Source organism: Ursus maritimus, unplaced genomic scaffold (genome assembly GCF_017311325.1).
Source record: "Ursus maritimus isolate PB19 unplaced genomic scaffold, ASM1731132v1 scaffold_36, whole genome shotgun sequence".
Lineage (NCBI taxonomy): Eukaryota > Metazoa > Chordata > Mammalia > Carnivora > Ursidae > Ursus > Ursus maritimus.
Genome location: NW_024426230.1, coordinates 15,517,744 through 15,543,819, shown reverse-complemented (window position 1 = coordinate 15,543,819; position 26,076 = coordinate 15,517,744). Strand labels below are relative to the sequence as shown.

Sequence of the window (26,076 nt, the reverse complement as noted above, 5' to 3'; positions counted from 1 at the left end):
TCTTTTCTACTTTATCCACTTCACTCCCTTGGACATCCCAGTCTCATGGCTTTAGATACCATCTGTATTCCTAAGACTCTTAAAACTTTACCACCAGCAGCTCAGATCTTTCTCTTGAATTCCAGTATAATTAATCCAACTACATTTGCACAACTCCTTTTGAATGTCTAATAAAATTCACAAACGTCACATATGCCAAATTGAAATTCTCATCTTCCCCTGCTCATACAGTCTCTCAATCTTTTCCTTCTCAGTAATGCCACTCTTTAGCTGCTCAGGCCCCAAACCCGGGGTCATCTTTGACCCTTCTTTCACACATGCTAAACCCGATTCTGACAAAACCTGTCGTCTTAACATTCAATATACATCATTTATCCAACACAGTTCACAACCTCCACTGCTATCATCACCTCCAAGGCACTCTCTCTCACCTAAATTGACAATAGCCTTCAAACCCATAGCCCTTCAGGCTGGTCTCAAGACAGCAGCCACGGTGACCCTCTGATTCATAGGTCAAATTAGGTCACATCTCTACTCAAAACCCTCCAATGGCTTCCTAAATCTCTCAAAGAAAAAGTCAAAGTCTTAGTAGCCTCCTTCTAGGCCCACACTGTCTGGCCTCCATTACTTCTCTATCTCCTCCCTTAATCTTCTACCCTTGCTCACTCCACATAGATTCCTTACTTTTCCCACCACAGGGCCTTTGCATTTGCCTAATCCCTCCCCTTGGAATGCTCTTCTCCCAGACATCCCATGGCTTATTCCCTCACCTCTTTCAGGTCTTTACTGAAAATGTCGTCATTTCAGTGATGCCTTCTCTAACCAACCGATTCAAAATTACAACCTCTATATCATTGTTTTCCTGGTTCTCTTCTCTGCCCTATTTTTCTCCCAGTACTTATCGTTATCTAATCCACCATTTATTTTACTTAAGTAATCTTGGTTATGTGTATACTTTTTATATTCCCATTCGTCTGTTTTGTTCACTGTTGTACACCCATACCTTAGAGTACTACGTGGCATATACAAGTACTGAATAAGAACTGTGGAAGAAAGGATTCACAATAACAAACACTTAGTGAATGCCTACATTTGCCAGGCATTATGCTAGTCATAATGCATATATTATTTTTATTAACTTCCCACAACTACCCTAAGAGATAAGTTATAATTGTGGGTCTTTGACAGATGTGAAACAGGCTTAGAGATTCTAAATAAATGTGTCCACGATCACATAACTAGTAATTGGTACTGAATTACCACTTTCTTTTGATACATAGCTCATAAGACCAAGTTACCACCAGAGGGGGTCCTTTTGGATGCATTATCCCCATGTCTGTGAACTGTGTGATGTCAATTGTACACTCTTTATCAACTTGCACACTTTGAATATGTATACATGTATGAACACATGCCATAACAAAATTCTTATGGAAAAGTAAAGGTTAGAATCACTCATAATCATATTCCAAACAACAGAACTCCCACAGGGAAATAGTTTGAAATATGATAAATAGTTTTATAGTCTTATCACGGTATTACCTTTTCTTCTTATCTCCCATTAATACCTATTCCATTTACAGTCATTCTTTCCATGTTATAACTCACTGGACTATGAAAATCATTTTGATAGTTTAAAGTTGGGGAATGGCAGAATTATTTTGTCAAGTTTTATGCTGCTTTAATAAACTTTCCTAACCTTAAAATAAATTTGAATATATTTGGTAGAATGAAATTTCAAAACCACTAATTAGTTTGTCTTCTTAGAATGAAAAAGACAAACTACCCATTAGTCAAAATAAAACCAAAACTGTATTTGTTTTTGAAGCCTTGCATTTCTTATATGTTCTATATTTTTAGCTAATTTTAACAACTTGAACAATTGAACTGTCAATTCAATTGGGGAAAATCAACATGGATTTTTGTGGGTATTCTTTTTTTATTTTAATTATCTCAAAAAATAATCAATAGTGTTTTTTTTTTTAATTTTTCTTCAAAACGTAGTGTGTGATCAAACATATCTCAAAGGCAGTACTGAAAAATTTAGTACTCGTGTAATCTTTAATATTTAGAAAAAAAATTCACTTTTCTCTAAGAAGCATCAAATTTAGTTCATGTTTGACATTGCGCTTAATCTCATTATGGAGAAAACAGTTGGCAATGTTTAAAATTGGCATTACCTGTACCCAGTTTAAAATCCATTTTTATCCTATCTTCCAAATTCTTATATTCTAAATGGGCTTGATCATTAAGCTCAAATTGAGGAAGAGGTACAAAATATATATAATCGGGCTTGGTTATAGGACTTGATAATATATTTAAAGAGAACTGAAAACATGCATTTAAAATCGTTCCTGAAGATGAGAGCTTAGGGAAGAAAGATCTGAACAAATTTATAAGGATCTGAAAAAGCTGATAATATGTGGCTTGAAAAATAAATTGGTTTATAATTCATATTTAATGGTTCCATTAAAGTTTTTTTTTAAAAAAAGTAATATTTCTCTCCTTCATTTAATTCACAATTTTATTCATTACAAACTTTCAAATTTACATGTTGCCAGGTTCAAATGAAAATGTTTCATCACTATTGTCGGCTTAAAAAGAAAGGATTTTATAAATTCAAAATGCAATTATTTGGCTGCTCCTGGGAACTTAAGCTTTATTCTTTTGGTCTCAAACATCTCAAAAATAGATAATACATACACAAAAAAGATCAAGCTGAGGTTATTTTAAACTAAGTAATGAATAAAACCTTAAGCGGAACCAGGAATATTTCTAAAAGAATTTTATTCTCTTCTTCACATTATGCTCTTTTAATCTGTTTATAACATTGAAAAGGCATATAAAAATAATTCATTGGAGTCAAAGTATAATATTTCTGAATTATAAAATGAGGTAGCTATAATACAATAATAGTCCCCAAAAGTTGGGCCTATAATACCTATCAAAATAATCTTTAGCTTACGAAGATGACATAAAAAGTTAACCATTTTAAACTAATGTTAAAAAAGTGCATTATTTCTGAAACTTTTAAGTTAATAAGCAGTATTAAATTTCAAAACTATCAATACCTCAAATTTATACCTTAAAGAGAAAAAACACTTTAAACCTAGCAATGCCTTAAATTTTAAAATGTTTAAAGAAGCACACAATTACATAAAATTAAGAAACCAAATAACCAAAATATTGAAAAAATTAGAAATTACCTGGAACTGATTTCAGTTTGTATTTTATTGTTGACCTCAAGTGAAATTCAAGAAAATGATATCATGGGGTAATCTCCCTCACACTATCCTGTCTTCCTCCCTGTCTAGCAGGTTGTAGCCATCCTGACCAAATGAGGTAAGAGGGTTTCATTTTGTGAGCTCCCAGCCAAATAAATCCCTTAGTATCTTTTCATTTTTTTCCCCTCATTTTTTATTACATAAAAAATTCCAAAGGAGTTGACTTATTCTAATAAAATATTAACTAAAATTATTAACACTAGCATAAATCTGAGTTGCAGACTGAAGTGTTTTTCATTCAGTTCAACAGATAATTATGAAAGACCTGCAATGCCTGATTTAGTTAAGAGTAATAATATATAATATTATATTATATATATATAATATATTATATATATAATATAAAAATTATATATATATATAAAATAATGATACCAGCCTTCTGGTATTTATGACCTTGTAGAATTCATTCTCCTTGAGTGTAGGCTGAATGTAGTGATGTGATTCTAACAAACAGAATATGGCAAAAGTGATGGGAGGGCGCTGGGGTGACACAGTCAGTTAAGGGTCTGACTCTTGGTTTGGCTCAGGTTGTGATCTCAGAGTCATGAGATCAAGCCCCATATCAGGCTCCACACTCAGCGCAGTCTGCTTAAAATTCCCTCTCCCTCTCCCTCTGCCCCCACCCCTGAGCTTGGGCTCTCTCTCTGAAATAAATAAATAAATAAATCTTTTAAAAGAAAAGTGATGGGATGTCACTTCCAAGATAAGGTTATAAAAGACTAGGACCTCCTTTTCTGTCTCTCTCTCTCCCTCCTTCCCGCTCTCTTTCTCTGCCAAAGCAAGCTGTCATGTTGAAAGTTACCCTATGGAGAGGCCCACATGGCAAGTAATGGAGGGCAGTCTTTGGCCAACAAGTGAGACATTGAGGCCCTTGGTGCAACAATCTGGAAGAAATGGAATTCTGCAACAACTGAGTGAGCTCAGAAGCAGATCCACCACCCCACACCTAACCCCACCCCCTGCAATTGAACTTTGAGATGACTGCCGCTCCAGCTGACACCTTGATTTCAGCCTTATTGAGAGGCTTGAGCAGGAGGACCCAGTTAAACTGCACCTGGATTCCTGACCCAATGATGCTGTGAGATCATGTGTTATTTTAAGCTGCTAAATTTGGGGGTAATTTGTTACACAGTAATAGATAACTAAATACACTCTGTCTTCTAAAAATACATAATGAAAGGAATAAAGTTTAATATAAGGTAAGACAAGATGTATCAAAAGTTTTGTTTTTTGGGGTTTTTTGTTTGTTTGAAAGCATTATGGTGGACCTAAGAATAAGGATTTCTGACGAGGAGCATTTATTAGGAAGGAGATTACAAAAAGAAGAAGAAAAAGGGAAAGNNNATTATGGACCCTGAATTGTGGCCCTAAGGAACCTGTACTCTGTTCCTTACGTGAAGAACCATTAAATGTTTTTAAACATAGAAATTATTTTTTTTAAGATTTTATTTATTTATTTGAGACAGAACAAGCAGGGGAAGCTACAGCAGAGGGAGAAGCAGATTCCCTCCTGAGCAGGGAGCCCAAAGCGGGGCTTGATCCCACAACCCTAGGATCATGACCTGAGCCGAACGCAGACACTTAACCCACTGAGCCACCCAAGCATCCCTTGAGCACTGGAACTTTAAGACCTCTTGTGTGTTTCCAAAGCACATAGCCTTTATCACATATTACAAATTATCTTACCATTCTGTCCTAATACATGAACCTTAGGGCAAAGATCAGGTCTTATTAATTTTTTATACCCAGTGGTACCTTGAATATTTAGCATAATGTTTAAATGACAATGTAATTACTAAGAAAAAAAAGGAAGAAAGGAGGAAGATAAAGAGACTCTGAAGAAAAAATGGGAATCATACACCTTTAAGAAGAAAACCAAAGAAGAAATGAGGGACACTAAGGAAACAAAATGGTTATTTGTATTTTAAAAGGGTGATGCTGTCTCCTAATACAAAATGGAGAGTTCTCTTTAGTTACCACCTTCATATTGGTAAAACGTTTCAAATTCAATTTTTTTAAACACAATAAAATTCATCTTTTCTGAAGTGTGGAAGATATGTTTTTTTATAAAAATCAGAGAACTTTGTCAAATCTACCAGGAATTGGCACTATCCCTTAAAACATAATCTGCTCTACTCGACAAAGCTGCTGTGTAATAACGTAACTCCATTCTTTCCTTAATGCTTCCCACACAAAGAGTCATGACATCTAAGACCACCATTATCTCACATTACTCTACAAGACTCCTTGACTTTACTTCATAGTACACATGTATGTAGATTCCTCATAGCAATCCAAATAATGGTCTTCAAATGGTGTCAGTCATATGTCCTCTTAGTCAAGCAAGACCTTCCTAACTCTGATCTTGCTGATATCCAAGATCTTTCCCTAAATCCAGCTGCTTTCTTGCTCTCCAGCAATTCCATAAAACCAGACAGGTGAAATATTATCCTGCACACAGACCACCGCCTTTACCACAGCCATTACTTACCACAGTTGGCAGTCTAGGAAATAGGGCTGTTCTGTACACTTCAGCCAGCACAGGCCAGATTTTTCTTGCTTGTATTCATTTCCTTGTTTCCAATATTTTATCTGTAAGGGAATATATAGTAACTTGGCTGTTATTCTAAACGCTTTCTTTCCTAAAATCCCTACGTACTAACAGGATGTTAATTCACGTTGTTTGAACAGTTTATGTACCACGGTAGAATTTTGTTTATTCCTTACCTGGATAAATTTCATCTTTTTTCCCCCTAATATAGAATATCCTCTACTCTTTGTAATGAGAGGAATGTTTTTTTTTTTTAAATCATGCTATTCATCATCTTATAATGCATTCCCAAGAAAACTAACCCTAAATGCTTGCACAGAAAATGACTGACAGTACAGGGCTCTTTATATTATTTTATAGAATAAATTTGCCTTAAAATAAGTTGCAGCATAATACAATAAAAATAATACTGTATTTATAAATAGCATCTGTTGAACACTTAGTAGGTGCCAGGAGATGAAATAATGGAGCCTCAGAGAGACTAAGTCACACACCCAAAGCTACACATTAACGCAAGGCAGAAACAAGACTCACACGCAGGATCTGACTTCAAGTACCAGGATCTTAACTACTGTTTTATAATATGCAAGGTCTGAACCTATACAGCCTCTTAAAATTTATAACAAAACTCTAACATGTTATGGTCCTCAAAACACTACTACTGGGATGTCAGGGCAGACACTGCTCACTAGTGATGAAGTCAGATTTGCTGATTTCAAATACCTTTTTAATGAATTTTCTCCATGAACTCCATTAACATGCTTTGAAAGAAATCATAGAAATAGAAAAAAACAAAAACAAAAACTCTGAATTAAAATATAATTCTTAACTAGGGTACTCACAAGAATAAATGACTCATTTGACTCTCTTTCTGATTCGATAAATAATCTCTATTTTGGCGGGATGCACTTCTAAGAGCTCCGAGAGCTGACACAAATGTCCCAAATGAGGTAACACATTGTCCACCCACAAAGAAAAGATATCTCCTCAGATTCAGGAACTCAGCCATCGGCTCTAGCTAGGGGCCAGTCTTTCCCAAATCGTCCGACACCTTGCCTCTCCTCCTCTTCCTTCAAGGTATCATATTTTAATTCTTTAGAGAGAAAAAGGACACCTCTTCATTCACCTCACATGTATGGAGCTATGTCAGGCAGGGAATTAAAGGTGATGATGCTTATTCTCAAGGGCATCACATTTTAGAGGAGGAAACCACTCCCAAAAGTATCACTATGTACCTTGCATTTCCACACATAACAGGTGTTCAATAAAAGCTAGTTGATGAAAAGTGTGACCAGATATCTTCTCTAGGCCAACCATGCCCTTTCTAGTTCTTTCTTAATGTATAAAATAGCTGTGTAAAAACTGTATTTAAAAAAAAAATCAAAAATTCAGATTCTGGACTATAGTTTTAAAAAATGAAAATTGAAAAAACAAAAAACACTGACTGATTCAAAGACAATATATATTGCACAATTCTCCAGGAGTGGGCAGGGTAGAAGTCAGTAGGAGATTTGGCTGAGATCTACGGTTTACACTAAGATTCTTCCAAGGACTGCAGGATGGACTGAATCCTGGGTTTCAGCTGCAAATCTTGTTTTGCTGGTGACTGAGCAGACAAGGATCATCCCAGGACCTATTTGAAGCATGCTCTTCAAACCACCATAGGAGATGGGAGAAATCTCCAAGGGCTCTGTGTCTGCAGTCACCACCATAAATTTGTAGATGCTTTTATCGAGAGTTTTATTGACTTCCTTGAGAAGCTGCCTATATTGAACAAGACAGCTGAGCTATTTCTACCCATTTCACAGTGAAGTAGACTTCTACGAAGGGATTGGCTTCAGGAGTTAACAGACTTCTGTCTGTTGCAGTCCTGTAGTCTCATTGTTTGCTCAAGGAACAGAACACAGAGGACTTCAAAATGAGAAGGCTCACCTCGGCCCAGGAGGAAAGAGCAGAAATAGAACTTGAAATTTTTAATAATTGTTTTCTCCTCCTTTTCCCATCAAATACGTCTAAGTGCTAATCAGAGCTTCTGATAGGCAGGAGGTACCATTACACAATTATCAGCTGTGTGGGCATAATTCTGTTATAGAGGAGATATTTGACAGATTAGTTCACTCATGTCACCTCATCATGAGAAGCTATTCAGTTCTTATTAGAGTTTTTGAATGTTTGAAACGTCTCAGAGATTCTCTACTATACTGCCGAGCTACAAGGAGCCCAGGAATGCCAAGCTGCCTCCATTAATGGAGTTAAAACAAATCTCTCTACATTTAAAACTGCTGTTTAAGCTTTTTGAATATAAAAGAAGTGAAGACTCAAAGCAACAACCGAGGCAGGTATAATCCAGGAATCATCCTCTGCTTTATTATTTCCTCTAATTTCTATCTCATATCCAGGGAAAAGAATCTCCTTAGAAAGAATTTTCCCCAAACCTGGAAGCTTGCCTTCTGCTATCTCTAATTCTGATTCCCCCTCTTGCTACATTCTCACTTGTGTTTGACCCAACATATTTATTCTCTTCTCTCTGCTCAGCAGCCATCACAGACATAGAGCCTTTTCCTCTGACTTATCAAAACACCATCCAGTCAAGAAATTTGTGTATAGAGCAGACAATACTAAAGGTGTGTGTGATGGAGCAAGATGTGGACGATTACGGCCCCCGACAGCAACAACAAAAATAAGGACAGTCCTTGGGGCGCCTGGATGGCTCAGTCGTTGAGCGTGTGCCTTCCGCTAGGGCTCCCTGCTCAGTGAGGAGCCTGCTTCTCCTCTCCAGCTCCCCTTGCTTGTGTTCCCTCTTTTGCTATCTCTGCCAAATAAATAAATAAAAATAAAATCTTAAAAAAAAATAAAGGCAGCCCTTTAATCATCCCTCTCTTAGGAATTTCTCATTCTTGATATTTCTCCACTGTCCCCCACCTGCTATTATGTTTCTGACCCTCTCTTTCTGTCTCCTGGGTCACTCCCACCTTCAATGCTGGGCAGTCCAGCCATCAGTCTCCTTCAAACCATACCCTGGAGGGTTCTTGCTTTCTAACATAAGGAGGTCTCTCAAGGTGTCTTGTTAAAAAATGTCCAGGTACTTTAGGAGAGAAATGATGCCACTCCCAGAGGGGCAGAGCAGTGACCTTCAGTTGTGTTTTTAAAATAGTGTTTTTCACTCCAGCTCTGTTTTGTTATCCAAACAAAATGCACGTATTAACAAAATGTTAACTCAAAGATTTAAGAGCATTCCTCCATAACCATGTTATTGCACTATCTGTCTCAGGAAGTATAATGTTAGCAATAATTTATTCACTTATATTACAAACCACAAGAAGAAATGTGACCTGCCTAGGTACTTAACATCTTTACATTTCTATTCTTTTTAACCTTAAAACAAATGACACATTTGTCATGCCCTTCATCAAACATAGACATTCATAATATTCAGGTTAAATATAAGAGTTAGGCCATAGGTTAACTAGAGAAAACCAATTTATTTCATTATTTAATTGTCTGTACTTAATGAAAACACAATACACAATGGCTACAAATATAATAGCTACGTTGAGCTTAATTCCACTAGCTGATGATACGGTTAAACACCATGGGCTTGCATATGTATATTTGTGCACACGCATACGCTTATCAGTGTACGTGTACGCACATATACACTGAGCTCTTTCAGTTATATGTTGTAACAATTTAGACTGTTATCCAAAAGTAGTTTTTACTATTTTTATTTTAGTAAAATAAAACAAAATAAAAAGACTAGTTCTAAGGGTTTGCTTATCACACCTATTTGTTTTTGCCTAAGACAACATACTCCGGTAGTAAAGATGTCACTAAAAGGTAATTGGGCAATTAAATATGGTGCCATGTCTAACTGAAACAGAGCATTCCAATGCTATCTGTTGAGGAAAACTTAAATTTGACAAATAAAATCAGCATTGTTGCAGAACTGCATTATTTGATCAAACCATGGAAACTGTCATTTTGTTAAACCAGCATGTATTTCTATCAATATTTATGAAGTCATCTAAATGTGCCTCTCAATTGAACCTAATTTCACATTCATAACAGCCTCTCACAAAGGCCTTGGCCAGTAATAATACAATACTATAGGTCTCATAATTAAAAGGCATCAACTTAAAATGACTATAGCTTATAACATGCAGACAAAGTATACCAACTAGACCAGCATAACTGAGAGAGCCATATCAAGATAATTATTTAGATATTCAGGGATTTGAAGTACAGAATCTGTGGAAGGGAGAAACAACCTGAAAGTATATTCCATCTAAAGCCATTGGGAAAAATACAGGTATAATTTCTACCACCTCACAAGTTATCCTGTTTACACACCATGAAATCCATCAGACACATATTTGCAGAGCCTAGTGACTTAAACACAGCAATAACTACAACACCAATTAGCATAAATTTTAGGAGGTCTTAACATGAATCTGATGGTAATATATTAATATTACCTTGCAAAATATTTTTTTTCATAAGATCCTTTGTGAAACCTTTGGTATAGCTATTATACAAAATTGCTTTATCACAAAGGAAATACTGTAGACTCTATATTCCTAATATATCCAGAGTCCAACCATTTCTCACTATTTCACTGATACCACCCTGAAACCATCATCATCTTTTACCTGTGTCTAACCTTTTCCTAGCTCTCCTATTTTTACTCTTAGGTATCACGTAGTAGCAGTAACCATGGAATTCTACAAAAAAAATAATAATAATAATAAGTCTATTGTCAATAGATTAGCTGAAATGATCCTTTGGAAGGCAAGTCGAATCAAGTCACTCTTTTGATTAAAACCTGCAAAGGATTCCTTTCCTACCGCTAATAAGAGTCAGACAAGGCCCTGCAGAATCTACCTGCTCTTCCTTGCTCACTCCACCTACATCCACAGCCTCCTCCCAGATCCCCACACATGCTGGACGTGTGCCTGTCTTGAGTGCTTATCTTGTCTTCAGCCTGGAATGCTATTTCCTCATGTATCCACTTGGCTAACTCCTTCTCCTCTATATTTGACCAACCTCAGTTTCTCAATGAGATCCTCAATGAGGTCCTCCTCCATAAGCAGCAACAGATGTCCTGAAATATTCTTCCAGGAACTGGGAATAATATCTCTTGATATGCAATTTCTGTTGGTCTTATAATTTTACTATTTATCATGGGAACACAGACCCTTGAATTCCTTGGATGCTATCACTTCTTAAATAATTTCTCTGCCATTCATTGTTAGCTTTTCATTCACTTCTTGCTTCTTTTCAGTTACTTTGACTTCACTCACCCTTTCCTGAACCTAAATGTTAGCATTGCCCAAAATGTCCAACCTTGGTTGTATTCCCTTTTCTATGTCTATAGATCCAATCTCCAATTGACTGGAAATCAAAGCCACTAGCTCTAGTTAGGCTTTCTCTCCCTATAGCCTAACTGTTCCTTACAAACTTCCACCTGGATATGCTACAAACATGTTGAATGCAAAATATCAAAGAATGAACTCACCACCACTATAACCTAAAGAATTTTTTTACCTGAATTCTTATTATCACGATTAATAGCTTCATTACCAACCTAGCCACCCAAACCAGGAACCTGGGATTCCTCTTAGCTCTTCCTTTTCTCACCTGCTTTCACTTTCTTTTTTTTTTTTTTTTTTTTTTTAAAGATTTGATTTATTTATTCAACAGAGATAGAGACAGCCAGCGAGAGAGGGAACACAAGCAGGGGGAGTGGGAGAGGAAGAAGCAGGCTCATAGCAGAAGAGCCTGATGTGGGGCTCGATCCCAGATCGCTGGGATCACGCCCTGAGCCGAAGGCAGACGCTTAACCGCTATGCCACCCAGGCGCCCCCTGCTTTCACTTTCTATTACATCCTTTTAATTTCCTAAATATGTCAATTCCATCACATAATTATGTCTCAGATAATTCTCTTATTCCATTTCCCAAGCCACTGTGGTGGTTTTATTTCATCGTTATGAGGATTATTGCAACCACCTCCTAATTGAGCTCCATGTCTGTTCTCTTCTCCATAGCAATACCTCCTCTCCCAATTTGTTCATCTAACAAAATCCTATTAAATTTTCAAGTCCCAGCAAAGCTTTTCTTGCCACTTTTAGTGTTCTTTTATGCTCCAAATAGTACTTACCATATTGCATATTTTACTCTTTGGGAATGTCAGTGAGTCTGGGTGTTTGGTTGCTGGCTTCAGGCAGTGGTTTCACTCAGCCTGCGTGGAGTGTGTCACCATAGCAGTGAGGTAGGTGGAGCAGTGGCCAAGGGTGACACACATAAGAACATAAAAATCTGAGAATTTGAACAAGATGTGTCTGACACGCAGTTCAAACAGTCTTTCTAAATTACTCATAGGACAACATCTCAAGGTTTGCTTGAAATTTTTCCTTCCAGACATCCTTGCCTATATTTACCCTTTGCTCATTTTTATAATATCTTCTTTTTTCCATAGCAAGAAGCCAAGGTATTTGCCGATCTTGTAAGGCATAACCCATTAACCGCACCTAACTTTCCCAAGTAAATAACCTGGGAGCTTGTACTATACAAGACCCAGAAAACAGGTGAACCAGGAGCTATCATACATTTCATCACTTGTAAACATGTGAGAAAGGAAATTTTCAACTTTTAATGTTTGTGGGTCCTGACTCTGGGCTCCCTGGGCAGCTACACTTTTACCAAGGTCAAAATGACTTCACCCACCTTTAAAGCATGGGCTCTATTTCAGCCTTGAGCACACATTATACACCTGTTTCATTAACAAATAACCCAAGAAACATTTCAAATTGAAGAATAAAAAGCTCTCTAAGTTCCATTCCCATACCTCTAAAGCCTGCAACCTTGCACCTACTAAACCCATAAAATAAAGTTTGTAATTTTCTGACATGTCCTTCATCATGATGATCTGTAACTCCTGGTGTAACAAAAAGCATATGTAACCCCACATTAAACATTCCTTCTCTGAAGTACTCCCCTTTTTGTGAAGGTTATATATCTAGGGCAGCTGCTCTCACGTGGGCTTAAATTAAACTTTGCTTTTTCTTTTTATTCTTTTTTTTTTTTTTTTTTTTTTTTTTTTTTTAGAACTTCTAAAAGATTTGTTCATTTCTTATCGATACAGGTTTCTCTCAGGATATAGAATTATTTGATACAACTTCCCCAGAATTCTCTTATATTACCGTGTCAGCAAAATTCCTCACAAATATGGGCTGGATTCACTAAGTACAAAGGTTTATTAAAAGACTACCATAGCTGCAATGAAACATACCAAAATATTAACAAGAACGTTTTTAATCTTCTCTCTACATTTTGTATTTTCCAAAATTTTTACATTGAGCATATAGTTTTCTTATTTTCTTAGAAAAAAAAAATTGTAAGATGTGATTATAGGGAGGGAATGGCTTTGTACATTCTAAAGAGGCCTAAGGCTCAAAATGGTGTCTCTTTAGTTCATTGCTATGGTTTCTGGTTCTTTAAGCTCCTGAAGTTATAAGCAGCAATAATTCAGAACATAGCTAGCTCTGACTACTTCCAGCAACAAAAATGACTAGTCCCTAGAAATCCTGTTCAATCCTTCCCAGTATATGGCTGCCCATTATGGCAACCTTGACTCCTCCCAGTCCGTGGCCAAACTATCCTGGGAACTGAAACAAAAAGAACAGGCTTGAAAGCAAATTTGATTTTTAAATAATGTATTATAATCTACTTTATCTCATCTTGCTAATTAATAACAAAGTTAAACTTAAAATGTAATCGTAATTTTTTTAGATATTGTCCTAATTTAGACTCTTAATTATGCTAGTAGAGAACTCATGAATAATTTTTAGTTTATATCACTAAAAATGAATTTGCTCTACAATGGCAAGAAGAGGATCAAGAATAAAAACTCTTGTGATTCTGTGAATCATTTATAATTTTTCTTTCTGAGATAATATTAGCACATATTGATCTCCTTTCAAATAATGTGCTCTTTTTTTTACTATAGAATCTCACTAAAGATATGTGTAAAGCACCAAGAGGACATTCAGTTTAGTGTACGTCAAAAAAATTCTGATTAAAAGCAAAACAGCCATAATCTAAAAGAAAGAAAGAAAGAAAGAAAGAAAGAAAGAAAGAAAGAAAGAAAGAAAGAAAGAAAAAGAAAAAGAAAAAGAAAAGAAAAAAGATATCCTAGATTTGTCACAAATCTTTTGGCAACAGACAAAGATCAAGCTGGATATGTGCAGCAGAAGCTCTCAAAAACATCAATGGGAGCATCCATGCTACTGCCCTCACCACGGGTACACTGTGCTTGACTTGCAGGAGATGTTTTAACATGAAGGGCACTGAGTCGATCCCTTGTGCTCAGAGACCTTCAAGTACTGGCAGGTGGCATTTCTCATACACAAAAACACTGTAACACAAGAGCGCACTTCTCCAGTGAGAAGGATCGGCTTTCAGAGTCAATGTTACCTCTGCTTCCCTAGCCATGAATAATCATTAATGATTCTGAGGAATTCTCGGCAGGTTTGCAGGTGTGACTGCGTGCTAGTCAGAGTGTTATATAATCAAAAAGCTGGAAAGGACCCTCAGGAGTAGCTAATGCAGTGCTTCGTTTTAGAAAACGAGACCCAGGGAGAGTAAGTACCCTGTTCCTCAAACATTCTGTACAGAGAATCATTATCAATGTATTAAGGAGTCTGCCTCTTAAAACAATACTATACGTAATTTCTTTATAATTGAAAAATGTTAACAAACCCCACATACATGCATATATAATTTTCTCAAAACCTGCTCAACTTCAATATGATAATACCAACTCCAAAACTAATGCATATATTTGAAAACTAACATTATTTCTTGCTTTTCTGAACTGCTTTGTGGAAGTGAAGGCCTACATTATTAATCAACTTGAGAGAAAACTCTTATTTTTATACCAAGAAAAATCCCCTCCCCTGAAACATTCATCTTTCTTATTCTGGAGTTCAGTTTCAGTTTACAGACAGACAAGGAGCATCTGTCCACATAGTACCAAGTCTATTCAGTACACCAAAGAGAATGTCACAGACTGGCCTGCTTTGAAATTAGTACTTAATATGGTGTGAAAAGAGAAAATTGACATTTTTCCTCAACTTATTTTTGTCAATAATCAAAACTAACATGGGGGCAGTTATCACCCTTCCTAGAGCAAAAACATACATATATACATAACAACATACAACATAACAATGAAAACAATGAAACATCTTTTCATTGAACCACAGAATGGAGGATAAAAAGAATACAGGCTTTCCAAAAAAGATAGACTTGGGCTCCAGCACTTATTAGATGTGTGACCCTGTGGAAAGTAGTTAAACTCTAGCATAACATTTCCTTATCTGTAAAATGACAAGGATAATAATAGTATGACAAAGATGGTCATTTTAAGTGAGGTCATACTTCTAAAGTCATTGACCCAAAGAAAGTATTTAACATATGCTAGTATTCATCCTACACATCCCCAAAGATGAGGGAACTTTATCCCAGTTTCAAAAGAAAACCTTCATTTATGTTATATATTTTTATGTTTTATTGAGATAATACCTGCACCACAGAGTTCACTTTTTTAAAGTGTATATTTCAGTGGGCTTTAGCATATTCACAGAATTGTGAATCATCACCCCAAAAAGAAATTCCATACCCATTAGCAGTCAGTCCAATGCTCTTTCCCTACCCGCCAAGCCTAGGCATCAACTAATCCTTCTGGATCTATAGATCTGACTATCCCGGACATTACATATCAGTGGAATTATACAATGTGCTGTCTTTTGTTGTCTTTTTTATTAGTATCTTTCACATAGTATAAAGTTTCCAAAGTTCATCCATGCTATAGCATGTATCAGCACTTCATTCCTTTTAAGTAGGCTCCATGTCCAGCATGGAACACAACATGGGGCTTGAACTCACAATGCTGAGATTAAGACCTGAGCTGAAATCAAGAGGCAGATGCTAACCAGCTGAGCTACCCAGGCACCCCTTCAACACTTCATTCCTGTTTATTGCTGAATAATACTCCACTGTATTGATAATACCACATTTTAATTATCTACTCATTAGCTGATGAACACTTGAGTTGTTTACCCTTGGGGTAGTATGAATAATGCAGCTCTGAACATCAGTGTACAGGGGCTTTATATTGACGGAGTAAAACTTCTGGATCCAATCATGGTAACTTTGTGTTTTCCATTTGGAAGAACTGCCAAACAGTTCGCCAAAGTGCTGTACCATTAACAATTCCAGCAGCAATAGGGGGAGGTACTAATTTCTCCCTCACCAACACTTGCTATTGCCTGTTAATTTTAATTTTAGCTATCAAGGGGTATTACATCATATCTCTGATGGTGGTTCTAATTTGTATTACTCTAGTAATTAAAGATGAGCATCTTTTCATGTGCTTATAGGTAGGTCACTTCTTTATTCTCTTTGGAGAAATATCTGTTCAAATCATTTGCCCATCTTTAATTGGGTTGTCTTTTTATTTTTGAGTTTTAAGAGTTTTATCTTCTAGACATATACTTTTAAATCAGATATACGATTTGCAAATATTTTCTCTCATTCTATACATTGCCTTTCCATTTCTTCTTGATAGTGTCCTCTGAAGCACAAAAGTTTTTCTTGTGGTAGAGCCCAATTTATCTGTTTCTTTTTTTTCTTATGTAATTATTTTAAATTGGAGTATAGTTGACATATAATATTCTCTCTTGTGCTTTTGATATCATATCTAACAAACAATGGTCTAACCCAAAGTCATGAAGAATTACTCCTGTGTTTCTTCTAAGAGCCATATAGGCTGTTGAAATGTACGACTTTGATCTATTTTGAGTTGATATTTTATATGGAGTGACATAGGGTCCAAACCCATTTTTTCACAGATAAAAATCTAGTTCCCCAGCACCATTTGTTAAAAACACTATTATGTACACATTAAATTGTCTTGACACTCTTTATAAATCAATTTACAAAGGTAAGAAGCTATTTCTGGAATCTATATTCTACTCCATTTATCGATCCTTGTGCCAGTGAACACACGGTTTTCATTATTGTAGCTTTATAGAAAGGTTGGAAATTGGGAAGTGTGAATCCTCCAACTTTATTCTTTTTCAGTATGTTTTGGTGATCTGGGTTCCTTGCATTTCCATATGATGTTAGGGCCATTTTTCAAAAAAGGCAGGTGGGATTTTGACAGAGATTGCATTTACTCTGTAGATCAGTTTAAGGAATACTGCCATCTTAACAACAGTAAGTTTTCCGATCTGTACCTAGATTGCACCTTGAGTCAGTTTGGGTAGTTTGTGTCTTCCTCGGAACTTTTTCTCTTCACAAAGGTTATGCAGTTTGTGGCATAGTTGTTGACAGTGTTTCCTTATAAAAGCTCTTCAGATGTGTAGATGTCAGTAGTAATACCCACTTTCACTCCTGACTCTAGTAATGAGTCTAGCTTTTTATTGTTTATTGTAGCTAATGATTTCTCAATTTTGTTGATCTTTTCAAGAACCAAAGATTCATCTTCTGGATTAGTTTTTTGCCTTTCAATTTCCATTTATTTCTTCTCTCATCTGTGTTATTTCCTTCCTTCTACTTACCTATGGGTTGAGTTTGTTCTTTATATACAGTTTTCAGTGATTGATTTTCCTCCTTTGTATGGATATTTCCTTGTTTCTGTCCTTGCTTGATAATGTTTTTGCCAAAAAACTGGTGCTATAATATTATAATATGTTGACTTGAAAAATCAGATTCCTCCTTACCAAGTATTTTATTTTCATCGCTGTTTGTGGTTTTTGTTGTAGTAGTTACTATTTGCTTGGAACTTTTCTGGGCTAACTCTTTATAGTCTTTATTTTGTGTGTGTGCAGCCACTAATGTCTCTGTTTGCTTAGCTTACTGGCAAGCTAATAATTGGATAGAGATTTCTTTAAATACCTTGAACCAGTAAATCCCTTACTTTTTGCTGATGGTCTCTGTGTGTATCAGGGCAAAACTTCAATGCTTGCAACGTACAACTCTACCTCAGCCTTTGCTTCCAGCTTGTACAAAACTTTACATTCACCCAGAGATGAGAAATTAGTGCTATCCCAGGTCTCTCCACACATGTTGACAGCTCTCACATGCACGTGGACTTTAAGATCCCCCGTAATAAATTCAAGCTTCTAAAAGCCGCCAATGAACATTCTATCTTCCTAATTTTTCATTTAGGTTTTACATTCAGACTCTTGTTTTGGTCAACGGGTATTTTCTCCGGTAGCGATGATGCTAAATAATTGATGCTGATAGCTTTCTGACAGACTCCAGGGGAAAGAGCTTCTCTAACCGAGTGAGCTCTGAGTCAGAATGAGTGTAAACAAATTCTGTGAAGGGCTTTTCCAGGGATCTGCTGGATAGGTCAAATATTAACGATTCTCTTGGAATGGGGCATTTGGGAGATATTCAACCCCATTCTTCCTTTCTCTAAGTATCTCTAAGGTGCTGGATTTCACAACTATTGTGGCTACAAGGCTACTGGTTTTCGAAACTACCATGGTGCTGAGGAAAAGGGAACGAGAACAGAACAATTTACAAGGCCACAGATATTGCTGTACTTACCAACATTCAGCAATTCGTCTTGTATAAACCCTCTTTAGATTGTTGCAATATTTAATTAATTCCTAGGGTTCTGAAAACATTGATTTTCACTTTGGGGGGGTGGGGGCAGTGTTCTCATTTCTATTCTAAAGGAATAGATTTTCAGATGTCTTTGTTTCACTGTGACAGAAATGGCGCTTTTTTTTTTTAAGTTGAGAATATTTCATTAAAACAACAACAACACTCTAAACACCAACCCCCCCCAAAAAAAAAAGATTTGGAAGGTATCAACCTCATTCATTTGAAATCGTTTCTATGGAATGACTATTTTCATTGTAACGCTATACATTCTAAACATAGTAGCCGCCCAGGTATTTTGAATCAGCCAGATCTGGATTATAATCCTGGACCTGTCACTTACTTGCTTTGGGAACACTAAATTTCTTCAATTCTTTCAGCCTCAGTTTACAATAATACCTACCTATAAGGGTCACTGTGTACATTAAGTGTAATTACACATATAAAAGGACCAACACCTCATAGACTTCAATAAGTAATGATTCCTTCCCCTCTCCCCTTCCTTTCTAAAATGTTCATTTGTTGAAAGAATGCCTGGCCTATATTATTTGGTTCTTTAGTGTAATAATGCCATCTGCTGGAAATGTCAACATGATGACCAACAGAGAAAATGAATCTTCTTAACATTATGTTCAACTGATGCTCTTATTATTCCTGACCCATTGAAAAATACTGACATTTCCTTGACATATTTTTTTTTCCGGTATATTTATTTTCAAAGGTGCTTCAGACCCCCCCCCCACACACACACACATACAAACATTATTAAGATGGCTTACACTTAGAGTAATTCCTATTTTTCAGTATCTTGAGGGAGAAAATTACTAGAAGAAATAGTTACCATAAGTTAAAGTTTTTATTAATAGAATTTTCCTAAGAACCATGATTTGCTTTCAAATGTTTGCTACAGATGTGTGACTTTAACCATAAATGTAGATATTTTTTTAATTGTATAGGGGCCTAGTTAACAACAAGAAATTAAGAACTATTAGATCTCAATTTTCTATTTTGCAAGAAAACGACTCAAAGATAACAAGTCAACTATTATTGTAAGTAAATATAAATAAGTAACTATTATTGTAAGAAGTAAATATAAGTATAAAGTAATATAAATGGTAATTAAACTATTATTGTAAGAAGTAAAATAGTCCTTGAAAACTTTCTAATTGTGGAACAATAAATGGTCAAATAAATTAAATCAGGTTGGTATACCTAAACGTTCACCAAATTGTTGACAGTGGTTTTGTATCTTCACTGTGAGATTTATTTGTATTTTTTATGTGTCCAGGAATATAATTTTTGAGATTTTCTACAATGAATGACATTCTATCACAATAATTTGATTTTTCGATTATAGAAGCATATCCATGTAAGTCCTGATTTTTTTTCTTGATATGTTCTGCGGCAATAGTTGGTAAAATTTTAGTTGATTACTTCCTTTAAAACATCTTTCCAATTTCCTACAGGTTGCTTGGATGAAAGATTAATGATTCTTTTTGTAGTCTTTCTTTCACTTACAGTAACCCAAGATTTAATCTGACAGAAGGAGATGAGAAGAGAGGGGAGAGGAGTGGAGGGCAGGGGAGGGGAGGAAAGAAAAAAGAGGAAGGGAGGGAGGAAGGGCAGGAAAGAAAGAAAGATCCGTAAAAGCTCAGAGTTACTGAAGAGGTTTTGCACAGTTAAGAAGTGCCGTCCATGAAGTAATTCTACAATTTTCAAAGCTCCTCATTTTTAGGTACTGGAGAAAGTGAGGAACAACCTAAACACAACAGGAAAAACAAAGAATGCCTACTAATGTTCAACATAATGACATAAGATTCATTTTCTCCCATTTGTCGAAGGGTGACTCTACAGGATTACAATCAAAGTGAGGAAAATGTTTCTACTTATAACAGAGATTTTGGTTTTACCCCTTGTATTTGTGCATATGTGTGTAACCCATTGGATCCTGAAAAACAATGGAGAGGAATAAGTGTATCTTATTGGAGGGAATCCTCCAAGGGAACTAGATTTGGAGGGCTAGAACCCAGCCTCACAGCCTTCTGGGAAATTTTTATGTCCCATTAACAGGAGCAAGGACAGGAGTGGGGTTTCCTAAAGAGGGATGGAAACTTACATGCAGAAGTGTTGAAGAATGAAACACTTTGAAGTGGTCCTGAGGCATAAAGCTCTGAGGTACATCTGGGAGATCTGAAATAAACTTAACCTTCTTGTTCGCCTGCCATGGTTTAGGAAAATCATGATATTTCAAAGTTTGATTTAAAATGTATTTCTCTGTCTCCCATATAGTAACTTCTAGTAGATTTATCAATTCCTCAGTAAAGTCTGTTATACCTATCTAGACTTTGTAAATGGTAAATTAGAATTAGGGAAAGATAGAATAGAGGCTTTGCACATTCATTTCATTAAGCGCCAATATAACAGCGTCATGAGAGGAAAATGGTAGTAAAGAAATTGTGAGAAGTTTCCAGCACTAATCCAGGTTTTTAGCCTAGGTCAGATCAAAGTACAGCACAGAACTGACTTAGAACTGGACATGGTGCATGCAAGTTTTTTCCTAGGATATCCTAGTGAGAAGTCATCTTTGAATGAGGAGGGAGGAATGCTAATATCAGGGTCACACATATACATTTGCAGGCCAAATGATCACTTGAAATTCAGTTCAACAGAAACATATTGAATTTCTTCAGGTGGTAAAAATCACTGTGCTTGTAAATGAGAAAATTCCTACCCCAACTTGAAAAATAAATCAAATAAGCCCTTTGATATAAATCACCCAGATTATATCAGAGGCATAAAGATGAAGAGACTAGGGGACCTAATTTCAATTTGGGCAGCCAAAATTTTTGACTTTGTTTTATTACTACTTTCATGGTTAATTAATAACTCATAGTTATCACCCTTATTATGAGCTTTTCAGAATTAACTTATTAAACTACCACAAAGAAATAGGTTATCATTTCTACTTGACGGAAGGAAACAAGGATCAGAGAGATTAATAAGCATGACCTTAACTGCAAAGCTTGTAAGTGACAGAAGTAGGGTTCTAAAACAGGTCTGTATGACTCCAGATTTTCAAAAATTTATCAAAGCTTTGTTCCTTGTTTTTACTAAGAAGTCAGTGTAACACACTTTGGATGTGAGAAGAAAATAGATAAATTGTCTTTAAATTTCTCTAATGTAAATCAGGGACAAAGGGAAAGAAGGCATTATACAAAATTTCCTTTCCAGTCTAATATCTGATGTCACAATACTAGGTATACTTCCTGAGGAAATACAGGAGTATAGACAGGTGTCACAGAGAGTGCCAAAATATAAGCCAACCCTACAATTTCTTCAGCAGCCAGTTAAAAACATTATTGGGTACTATAAATAAGTACTCATTTAAGTAAATAAAAATAATATTAAAATTTTGCAAGTAAAGAACAAGCATAATGGCTAAACAGATACTGTAGACAAAAAGAAGGGCAGAAGTCCAAAGGAAGGGAGCATTAACATAGATGGGCCAGAGAGGAAAATTTAGATGTGGAAGAAATTATGTTAAGTAGAAACGGCAAGAGGGAGCAGAGAAGGTAGGCACTTGCAGAGGGGCACATCTACCGTAAGCAAAGGAACTAGGATAAGAGAGCCATATTAAAGCAACAGGCCCGCTAGGAAACTGTCCTGGTGTCTATGTACAAGAGGCCTTGAACTGTGAACAGGATAAATCATAAATATGATGCCAAGAACTTAGGTCTCAACGTCTTGAATACTCAACATATAGTTGCTCCGATTCCCACTGAAGAAGAAAATACCTAGCTGGCGTAAAAATGAAACTAACAAAATTTTTGTTGTTGTAGGCCCCATTCCCAATAATGCTGAACAGAGAACTTCAAGAATATTAGTTTTATGGGATGCTAAATTATTACCCGGCCCTGGGAAGTTCAGTAATCATCTTATATGAGGAAACTAATTGCTTCCATTCAGCCTGGCCTGGGAGAATGAGTGAACAGATATGGCTAGAAGAGGGAAAATATTGTGTTTAGATTCAATTTGTAAATGTTCTTAAATGAAAGACTACTATTTTTAAGCCAATAATCATTCAGAGACAGACTTCCAAAGTATTGTCTACAAACGTCTCTATTTTATCTTACGTTCACTCCTCAATCCATGCCACTCAGGCCTTCAAACAACATGGAATTACTCCCATTAAGATTACCAAAGTCTCCAATGTTGCCAAGTTGCTGGACCCATTTTTCTGTCCTCATTTTATTTCTCAGTAGAATGTGACAGAGTTAGCGGCTCCTTCCCTTGTGAAACACTGCTCATTTCATTCTAGGGAAAACACACTGGTTTTCCTCCTGCCACTTGGGCTACTGCCATTCAGTCTTCCTTACTAGCTAGCTGCTCTATCCATACCTGACATCCGAATGATGAGAGTTCCTCAACATGCTGCATAAGTGGTCTTTTCTCCCTGAAAACACTCTGTCTGGCTAATCGTTCCCATGGCTTAAATACGGTCCATATGAAAACTGTCTCTCCTATTTACATCTCTAGCTTAAATATATTATGTTCACTCTTTTCTTTTTTATCCAATATTTTGTTTGACATCTTTACTTGGATGTCTCGCCAGAGGCCAAATGTAGTCTATCTGATATCAAATTCTTGATTTTAACTCAAACTATATTTCTCACCTGCTCTTGCTCTGTCAGTGAATGGTAAGTTAAGAACCTAAAAGCCTTTATTCTCCCCTCTTCCTCACCTTCCAAACCAGGGCGTCGGTAATTCTTGTTAATTCTACCTCCAAATTATATTTTGTCTCTGTTGCTCTCCATCTCCATGGCTACTGCTATAGTCCGAGACATCATCTTTCTCATGGAATGCCTCCCAGTTTCCCATTCCTTCTGTTGTTCCCTTCTACTCCATTCTACTCAGAGCAGCAGAGTAAACTCTTAAAAAACGTAACCAAATATTAACATCTGCTTAATAGCTTGTAGGGTTTCTCACTATAACTGGCTGGGGCATCTAGGTGGCTCAGTCATTAAGCTGTCTGCCTTCGGCTCAGGGCGTGATCCCAGGGTCCTGGGATTGAGCCCCACATTGGGTTCCCTGCTCCGCTGGGAGCCTGCTTCTTCCTCTCCCACTCCCCCTGCTTGTGTTCCCTCTCTTGCTGGCTGTCTCTCTGTCAAATAAATAAATAAAGTCTTAAAAAAAAAAAAAAAAGAGTATTCACATGGCTGGCAGCTTCTCCTCCTACTGGTTGTGACTTAAATTTCATCAGCTCAGAGAGCCCTTTTCTGACCATAGACAGCCCTGTTTCCACGTTGCCACCACTATTTTTTTTTTTTTTAAGATTTTATTTATTTGACAGGACAGAGACAGCCAGCGAGAGAGGGAACACAAGCAGGGGGAGTGGGAGAGGAAGAAGCAGGCTCCTAGTGGAGGAGCTTGATGTGGGGCTCGATCCCATAACGCCGGGATCACACCCTGAGCCGAAGGCAGACGCTTAACCGCTGTGCCACCCAGGCGTCCCGCCACCACTATTTTCTATGAGAACGGATGACTTGTTTATTTCATAATACTTTGCGTCAAGTGCATTGCCACATTCATAACTTCTAATTGGTTTGATTTCCTAATCTCTTGTTCTTACTTCTTAGAAGTGATTACTTCTTTTAACTCTTGAAGTAATCTCACAATTTATATTTTATTTTTAGTCTATTTTCTCCAAGACCATCTCCATTCCCTGCTCCATCACCAGACAAACATTCTAATGATTTAGATATGTATCTCTTTAATTGTGTATGTCCTTTTAAACATGCAGTGCTATTTTTATGGACATGAATGTGTAACTGACATAAATGCTACTGGTTTGTAGACTTCCTTCTATTTCTAGTTGTTTTTACCGAGCTACATGTTTTAGAACTCTAATTATGTTGTTAGTCTATCTAGCCATTGGTCCTAAGTTCTACACCCTACACTCTATTCTATTGTAGAAGTCCATGAGTTTATAGGCCACAGGAAATGTCATTATTTAATGTTACTGAGTACTGCAAAATTGCCCTCCACGATGCCTCCTGCAATCCACATTCCCACAAGAGTTCCTATAGTCCCATGTCCCAAACGATACTAGGTATTTATCCTATTTTCTTTCTTTTTTNNNNCCTGCTGATAAATATAAAGTGATATTCCATTGTTTTTTAATTTGCATTTTTCCAGGTACCACATGTTTGAGCATCTCTTCCATACTTGTTAGCTAGATATGGAATTTCCTATCTATTTCTAATCCTCATCCATTTTTCTACTGAATTTCAAAAACAGGCATGGAACTTTCTTTTAATTGTTCTCTTAGGCCCAAAATCTTCTACTTTTACTCTATAATGCACTTGTTCACATTGATCTTCATTACTTGTTTTTGGGGGCTGTGAGCTCATTTTTCACATTAGAACTTTTCTGCATGTGTCCTAAGCTTTGGTGGCTCACCACAGAGTTTGGCTGTGTCGGTTCTCCACAGAGCAGACATCTGAGGTACCATCCTTAGATTATTGTTGAAACTCCCACCTGCTTTATTCCACATAGATTGTTTCACAGTATTCAGTCCAAGGAAAATTCACTTTCTCATTTTAAAAAGTGGCTATGTATCAGTTAACTTTCTAAGAATATTTCTTCTATCATTTCTATGGGTTTAAGAAGAGTTTGAACATGTACTCCTACCCATATCTTATAACTGGCCTTCTTTTTAGAAAATCTTTTTTTGTTAGCTTATTTACTTATGCAATGTCAGTCTCTCACCTGGTAAATTATTAGCTCTGTGAAGGCAGAAATTACATATGTTTTACACAACACATCTTTGTATTATTAGTACCTAGAACCACGATATCCCTCGTAGTTATTAACAATACATTTCTTAATAAAAGAGTGAATAAAACATGCAGCCCAGCATCTCCTCCAGAGTGGTAGCTCAATGAATGTTAACTCCTTTATTTTTCCTTCTTCTCCCTGATATACAGTAAAATCATCACAACAGTATATAGAATATATTAGAGGTTTGAGAAGCAAAAATAGGGACAAGAAAACCAAAGTCCAAGGAAGTAAACAAGCCAGCAAATGTTTATAATACAGAATGGTAAGCTTATGATACAGAAACCACAGGTTATAATGGCATCAGAGAAAGCGAAGTCTCATAACCTGAGTATAGCTAATGAGGAGTCTGCAGAAGAAAGTCTGAGAGTCTGCAGAAGAAAAACTGAACATGTACCAAAAAAGAAGTATCTAGATCCCTTTTCTTTTGCTCTATTCTAATAACACAGTGCATATCTGAGACCACATGTTATCAAGATTAAGTGCTGTCACCTTTCCTGACTTTCTACTGGTCTCTGTTCCAACCTATCTTCCCATATCCTGGCCACACTGCACTGACCATACCCTCTGTAACTCTTACCAACTAATTTACCCTCTAACCACCTCGTCTCTCTCCACTTTTCTACTTCCAGGATTCACTTGAGTGTTTATATCTCACCCTCCTTTGCTTATGCTTCATCTCCAATGTCTTAGCCTTCATAGAGAGAACAGATATTTGTTTTACT

The 26,076-nt window shown here is 36.5% G+C and overlaps 1 long non-coding RNA gene across 2 annotated transcripts in view; it reads right to left on the bottom strand.

Moving 5' to 3' along the window:
- LOC103665770 overlaps positions 1-26,076 on the bottom strand; it is a 549,718-nt gene that overhangs the window by 92,088 nt on the left and 431,554 nt on the right. For both annotated transcript variants that reach the window (XR_005832051.1, XR_005832052.1), the window contains exon 5: positions 5,779-5,879. This is a non-coding gene — a long non-coding RNA (uncharacterized LOC103665770). The remainder of the gene's footprint in view (positions 1-5,778; positions 5,880-26,076) is intronic.